Genomic DNA, 7500 nt, shown 5'->3' with positions numbered 1-7500 from the left:
CCGGGTACGCATCTGGAAGAAAAGGGCCGCCCTCGGAGAAGATCGCTGTGCTTCCCCGCACAGGGAGCGATTCGGACGACGGGCCCCCACGCCTGGCTGGGTGGGCGCCCCGCCGTTCGCCCGTACGGGTCGTCGGACCACTGCCTTCGCTCGGTTCGGGTCAAACTCCCCACGGCTCGGCCACCTCCGCAGACGGGAGGCGAGGCCGGCATGCGCGCCCAAAGATAGGTGTCGGAAGCCCGGGGGTAGAGGAGGAAGGGGACCGCTCACCTTAAGCCAGCGCGGGCTCCAAAGCCCGGGCCGAGCGAGCGGCGCCACCTCCCCACCCGGGAGCGCTGCGCCAGATCGATCGGAGGAAGAGCAGGGGTGCATGTAGGGACTTGCCCAAGTACGGAGGCTGCAAACCCCTGTCGTCGGGAGATACGTGCCCACGAGTCCTGGAAGCGCGACTCGGGTACAGGCGCCCTTGCGGGGGGGTACTGGATGTGGAACAGCACTGGGGTCGAAGCCACAAAAGCATCCGCCCTCATGGAGCCTCTCCTCGGCCTAAAAATCCAGATTTTAGCCTTGACGGCGCCCCCATGTGGAGAACCAGGGCCCGCGGGGGGGTCTGGCCAGGCTCACTTCAACCCAGGAACACCTCTCTGACTTGGGATAGGCGACCGGCAAAAGTCCCCCCACGCAGCTGCGGAAGCCTGGGTTCAGCCAAGGTGCAGACCTCCAGCCGAACAGGGACTCATAGCCAAAACGCATACCCAGGCCTACGGAGGTGAAAACCAGCTTAAATGAGTCAAAATGTGTCGGGGCTGAGAGGTACCTCTCTCTCATATATTCTGCCGGTGGTGTGCAAAACTGGGTCTTTGCATGGAGTGTCACCCTATACCCACTTTAGGGACGCATGCAAAAAAGTGCCCGATCGCCTGGAACTGTCAGGCGGATTCGGCTCCCTGGAATTTCCTCATTCTGGTTCTTTTTCACTTTTTGTCTCTTTTGCGACATCTAGTGGGCAGGCTGCATTACTGCAACCGGGGACACCTCAAAACGCTTGGAACTGGGGAGCGGGCTCAATTTACAAACGTTTTGCGGGTCCTGGAAGTCAAAATTGTGACTTCTGAAAACGACTAAGTATCAAGGACTCATCGCGCGAATCGCTCTGGAACTGAAATCGGATGCGCGCACTGACATGCTCCCCTCTCTGGAAGTCTGACACAAGTTGAAAAATTTTCTAAGTCCCCAAAAATTTTTTTTTTCAACTTTTTTTCAATTTTCCCCCTGTGGGATATATATTTTACCCACACTTTTGGAGCCCTCCTGGGATGCCCTCTAACATACTAGAACCTCATTTTGTGGAAGTTTTCACAAAATTGTGAAATTTTCCAAAAAGTCAGAAATTTTGCAAAAACGACTAAGTATCAAGGACTCATCGCGCGAATCGCTCTGGAACTGAAATCGGATGCGCGCACTGACATGCTCCCCTCTCTGGAAGTCTGACACATGTGTGAAAATTTTCTAAGTCCCCAAAAATTTTTTTTTTCAACTTTTTTTCAATTTTCCCCCTGTGGGATATATATTTTACCCACACTTTTGGAGCCCTCCTGGGATGCCCTCTAACATACTAGAACCTCATTTTGTGGAAGTTTTCACAAAATTGTGAAATTTTCCAAAAAGTCAGAAATTTTGCAAAAACGACTAAGTATCAAGGACTCATCGCGCGAATCGCTCTGGAACTGAAATCGGATGCGCGCACTGACATGCTCCCCTCTCTGGAAGTCTGACACATGTGTGAAAATTTTCTAAGTCCCCAAAAATTTTTTTTTTCAACTTTTTTTCAATTTTCCCCCTGTGGGATATATATTTTACCCACACTTTTGGAGCCCTCCTGGGATGCCCTCTAACATACTAGAACCTCATTTTGTGGAAGTTTTCACAAAATTGTGAAATTTTCAAAAAGTCAGAAATTTTGCCAAAAACGACTAAGTATCAAGGACTCATCGCGCGAATCGCTCTGGAACTGAAATCGGATGCGCGCACTGACACGCTCCCCTGTCTGGAAGTCTGACAAAAGTTGAAAAATTTTCTAAGTCCCCAAAAATTTTTTTTTTCAACTTTTTTTCAATTTTCCCCCTGTGGGATATATATTTTACCCACACTTTTGGAGCCCTCCTGGGATGCCCTCTAACATACTAGAACCTCATTTTGTGGAAGTTTTCACAAAATTGTGAAATTTTCCAAAAAGTCAGAAATTTTGCAAAAACGACTAAGTATCAAGGACTCATCGCGCGAATCGCTCTGGAACTGAAATCGGATGCGCGCACTGACATGCTCCCCTCTCTGGAAGTCTGACACATGTGTGAAAATTTTCTAAGTCCCCAAAAATTTTTTTTTTCAACTTTTTTTCAATTTTCCCCCTGTGGGATATATATTTTACCCACACTTTTGGAGCCCTCCTGGGATGCCCTCTAACATACTAGAACCTCATTTTGTGGAAGTTTTCACAAAATTGTGAAATTTTCAAAAAGTCAGAAATTTTGCCAAAAACGACTAAGTATCAAGGACTCATCGCGCGAATCGCTCTGGAACTGAAATCGGATGCGCGCACTGACACGCTCCCCTGTCTGGAAGTCTGACAAAAGTTGAAAAATTTTCTAAGTCCCCAAAAATTTTTTTTTTCAACTTTTTTTCAATTTTCCCCCTGTGGGATATATATTTTACCCACACTTTTGGAGCCCTCCTGGGATGCCCTCTAACATACTAGAACCTCATTTTGTGGAAGTTTTCACAAAATTGTGAAATTTTCCAAAAAGTCAGAAATTTTGCAAAAACGACTAAGTATCAAGGACTCATCGCGCGAATCGCTCTGGAACTGAAATCGGATGCGCGCACTGACATGCTCCCCTGTCTGGAAGTCTGACAAAAGTTGAAAAATTTTCTAAGTCCCCAAAAATTTTTTTTTTCAACTTTTTTTCAATTTTCCCCCTGTGGGATATATATTTTACCCACACTTTTGGAGCCCTCCTGGGATGCCCTCTAACATACTAGAACCTCATTTTGTGGAAGTTTTCACAAAATTGTGAAATTTTCCAAAAAGTCAGAAATTTTGCAAAAACGACTAAGTATCAAGGACTCATCGCGCGAATCGCTCTGGAACTGAAATCGGATGCGCGCACTGACACGCTCCCCTGTCTGGAAGTCTGACAAAAGTTGAAAAATTTTCTAAGTCCCCAAAAATTTTTTTTTTCAACTTTTTTTCAATTTTCCCCCTGTGGGATATATATTTTACCCACACTTTTGGAGCCCTCCTGGGATGCCCTCTAACATACTAGAACCTCATTTTGTGGAAGTTTTCACAAAATTGTGAAATTTTCCAAAAAGTCAGAAATTTTGCAAAAACGACTAAGTATCAAGGACTCATCGCGCGAATCGCTCTGGAACTGAAATCGGATGCGCGCACTGACATGCTCCCCTCTCTGGAAGTCTGACACATGTGTGAAAATTTTCTAAGTCCCCAAAAATTTTTTTTTTCAACTTTTTTTCAATTTTCCCCCTGTGGGATATATATTTTACCCACACTTTTGGAGCCCTCCTGGGATGCCCTCTAACATACTAGAACCTCATTTTGTGGAAGTTTTCACAAAATTGTGAAATTTTCCAAAAAGTCAGAAATTTTGCAAAAACGACTAAGTATCAAGGACTCATCGCGCGAATCGCTCTGGAACTGAAATCGGATGCGCGCACTGACACGCTCCCCTGTCTGGAAGTCTGACAAAAGTTGAAAAATTTTCTAAGTCCCCAAAAATTTTTTTTTTCAACTTTTTTTCAATTTTCCCCCTGTGGGATATATATTTTACCCACACTTTTGGAGCCCTCCTGGGATGCCCTCTAACATACTAGAACCTCATTTTGTGGAAGTTTTCACAAAATTGTGAAATTTTCCAAAAAGTCAGAAATTTTGCAAAAACGACTAAGTATCAAGGACTCATCGCGCGAATCGCTCTGGAACTGAAATCGGATGCGCGCACTGACATGCTCCCCTCTCTGGAAGTCTGACACATGTGTGAAAATTTTCTAAGTCCCCAAAAATTTTTTTTTTCAACTTTTTTTCAATTTTCCCCCTGTGGGATATATATTTTACCCACACTTTTGGAGCCCTCCTGGGATGCCCTCTAACATACTAGAACCTCATTTTGTGGAAGTTTTCACAAAATTGTGAAATTTTCAAAAAGTCAGAAATTTTGCCAAAAACGACTAAGTATCAAGGACTCATCGCGCGAATCGCTCTGGAACTGAAATCGGATGCGCGCACTGACACGCTCCCCTGTCTGGAAGTCTGACAAAAGTTGAAAAATTTTCTAAGTCCCCAAAAATTTTTTTTTTCAACTTTTTTTCAATTTTCCCCCTGTGGGATATATATTTTACCCACACTTTTGGAGCCCTCCTGGGATGCCCTCTAACATACTAGAACCTCATTTTGTGGAAGTTTTCACAAAATTGTGAAATTTTCCAAAAAGTCAGAAATTTTGCAAAAACGACTAAGTATCAAGGACTCATCGCGCGAATCGCTCTGGAACTGAAATCGGATGCGCGCACTGACATGCTCCCCTCTCTGGAAGTCTGACACATGTGTGAAAATTTTCTAAGTCCCCAAAAATTTTTTTTTTCAACTTTTTTTCAATTTTCCCCCTGTGGGATATATATTTTACCCACACTTTTGGAGCCCTCCTGGGATGCCCTCTAACATACTAGAACCTCATTTTGTGGAAGTTTTCACAAAATTGTGAAATTTTCAAAAAGTCAGAAATTTTGCCAAAAACGACTAAGTATCAAGGACTCATCGCGCGAATCGCTCTGGAACTGAAATCGGATGCGCGCACTGACACGCTCCCCTGTCTGGAAGTCTGACAAAAGTTGAAAAATTTTCTAAGTCCCCAAAAATTTTTTTTTTCAACTTTTTTTCAATTTTCCCCCTGTGGGATATATATTTTACCCACACTTTTGGAGCCCTCCTGGGATGCCCTCTAACATACTAGAACCTCATTTTGTGGAAGTTTTCACAAAATTGTGAAATTTTCCAAAAAGTCAGAAATTTTGCAAAAACGACTAAGTATCAAGGACTCATCGCGCGAATCGCTCTGGAACTGAAATCGGATGCGCGCACTGACATGCTCCCCTCTCTGGAAGTCTGACACATGTGTGAAAATTTTCTAAGTCCCCAAAAATTTTTTTTTTCAACTTTTTTTCAATTTTCCCCCTGTGGGATATATATTTTACCCACACTTTTGGAGCCCTCCTGGGATGCCCTCTAACATACTAGAACCTCATTTTGTGGAAGTTTTCACAAAATTGTGAAATTTTCAAAAAGTCAGAAATTTTGCCAAAAACGACTAAGTATCAAGGACTCATCGCGCGAATCGCTCTGGAACTGAAATCGGATGCGCGCACTGACACGCTCCCCTGTCTGGAAGTCTGACAAAAGTTGAAAAATTTTCTAAGTCCCCAAAAATTTTTTTTTTCAACTTTTTTTCAATTTTCCCCCTGTGGGATATATATTTTACCCACACTTTTGGAGCCCTCCTGGGATGCCCTCTAACATACTAGAACCTCATTTTGTGGAAGTTTTCACAAAATTGTGAAATTTTCCAAAAAGTCAGAAATTTTGCAAAAACGACTAAGTATCAAGGACTCATCGCGCGAATCGCTCTGGAACTGAAATCGGATGCGCGCACTGACATGCTCCCCTGTCTGGAAGTCTGACAAAAGTTGAAAAATTTTCTAAGTCCCCAAAAATTTTTTTTTTCAACTTTTTTTCAATTTTCCCCCTGTGGGATATATATTTTACCCACACTTTTGGAGCCCTCCTGGGATGCCCTCTAACATACTAGAACCTCATTTTGTGGAAGTTTTCACAAAATTGTGAAATTTTCCAAAAAGTCAGAAATTTTGCAAAAACGACTAAGTATCAAGGACTCATCGCGCGAATCGCTCTGGAACTGAAATCGGATGCGCGCACTGACACGCTCCCCTGTCTGGAAGTCTGACAAAAGTTGAAAAATTTTCTAAGTCCCCAAAAATTTTTTTTTTCAACTTTTTTTCAATTTTCCCCCTGTGGGATATATATTTTACCCACACTTTTGGAGCCCTCCTGGGATGCCCTCTAACATACTAGAACCTCATTTTGTGGAAGTTTTCACAAAATTGTGAAATTTTCCAAAAAGTCAGAAATTTTGCAAAAACGACTAAGTATCAAGGACTCATCGCGCGAATCGCTCTGGAACTGAAATCGGATGCGCGCACTGACATGCTCCCCTCTCTGGAAGTCTGACACATGTGTGAAAATTTTCTAAGTCCCCAAAAATTTTTTTTTTCAACTTTTTTTCAATTTTCCCCCTGTGGGATATATATTTTACCCACACTTTTGGAGCCCTCCTGGGATGCCCTCTAACATACTAGAACCTCATTTTGTGGAAGTTTTCACAAAATTGTGAAATTTTCCAAAAAGTCAGAAATTTTGCAAAAACGACTAAGTATCAAGGACTCATCGCGCGAATCGCTCTGGAACTGAAATCGGATGCGCGCACTGACACGCTCCCCTGTCTGGAAGTCTGACAAAAGTTGAAAAATTTTCTAAGTCCCCAAAAATTTTTTTTTTCAACTTTTTTTCAATTTTCCCCCTGTGGGATATATATTTTACCCACACTTTTGGAGCCCTCCTGGGATGCCCTCTAACATACTAGAACCTCATTTTGTGGAAGTTTTCACAAAATTGTGAAATTTTCCAAAAAGTCAGAAATTTTGCAAAAACGACTAAGTATCAAGGACTCATCGCGCGAATCGCTCTGGAACTGAAATCGGATGCGCGCACTGACATGCTCCCCTCTCTGGAAGTCTGACACATGTGTGAAAATTTTCTAAGTCCCCAAAAATTTTTTTTTTCAACTTTTTTTCAATTTTCCCCCTGTGGGATATATATTTTACCCACACTTTTGGAGCCCTCCTGGGATGCCCTCTAACATACTAGAACCTCATTTTGTGGAAGTTTTCACAAAATTGTGAAATTTTCAAAAAGTCAGAAATTTTGCCAAAAACGACTAAGTATCAAGGACTCATCGCGCGAATCGCTCTGGAACTGAAATCGGATGCGCGCACTGACACGCTCCCCTGTCTGGAAGTCTGACAAAAGTTGAAAAATTTTCTAAGTCCCCAAAAATTTTTTTTTTCAACTTTTTTTCAATTTTCCCCCTGTGGGATATATATTTTACCCACACTTTTGGAGCCCTCCTGGGATGCCCTCTAACATACTAGAACCTCATTTTGTGGAAGTTTTCACAAAATTGTGAAATTTTCCAAAAAGTCAGAAATTTTGCAAAAACGACTAAGTATCAAGGACTCATCGCGCGAATCGCTCTGGAACTGAAATCGGATGCGCGCACTGACATGCTCCCCTCTCTGGAAGTCTGACACAAGTTGAAAAATTTTCTAAGTCCCCAAAAATTTTTTTTTTCA

Source organism: Phyllobates terribilis, unplaced genomic scaffold (genome assembly GCF_046119375.1).
Source record: "Phyllobates terribilis strain yellow unplaced genomic scaffold, ASM4611937v1 Scaffold_4145__1_contigs__length_64559, whole genome shotgun sequence".
NCBI classification, from domain to species: Eukaryota; Metazoa; Chordata; class Amphibia; order Anura; family Dendrobatidae; genus Phyllobates; species Phyllobates terribilis.
Note: the sequence above shows the minus strand (reverse complement) of the source record.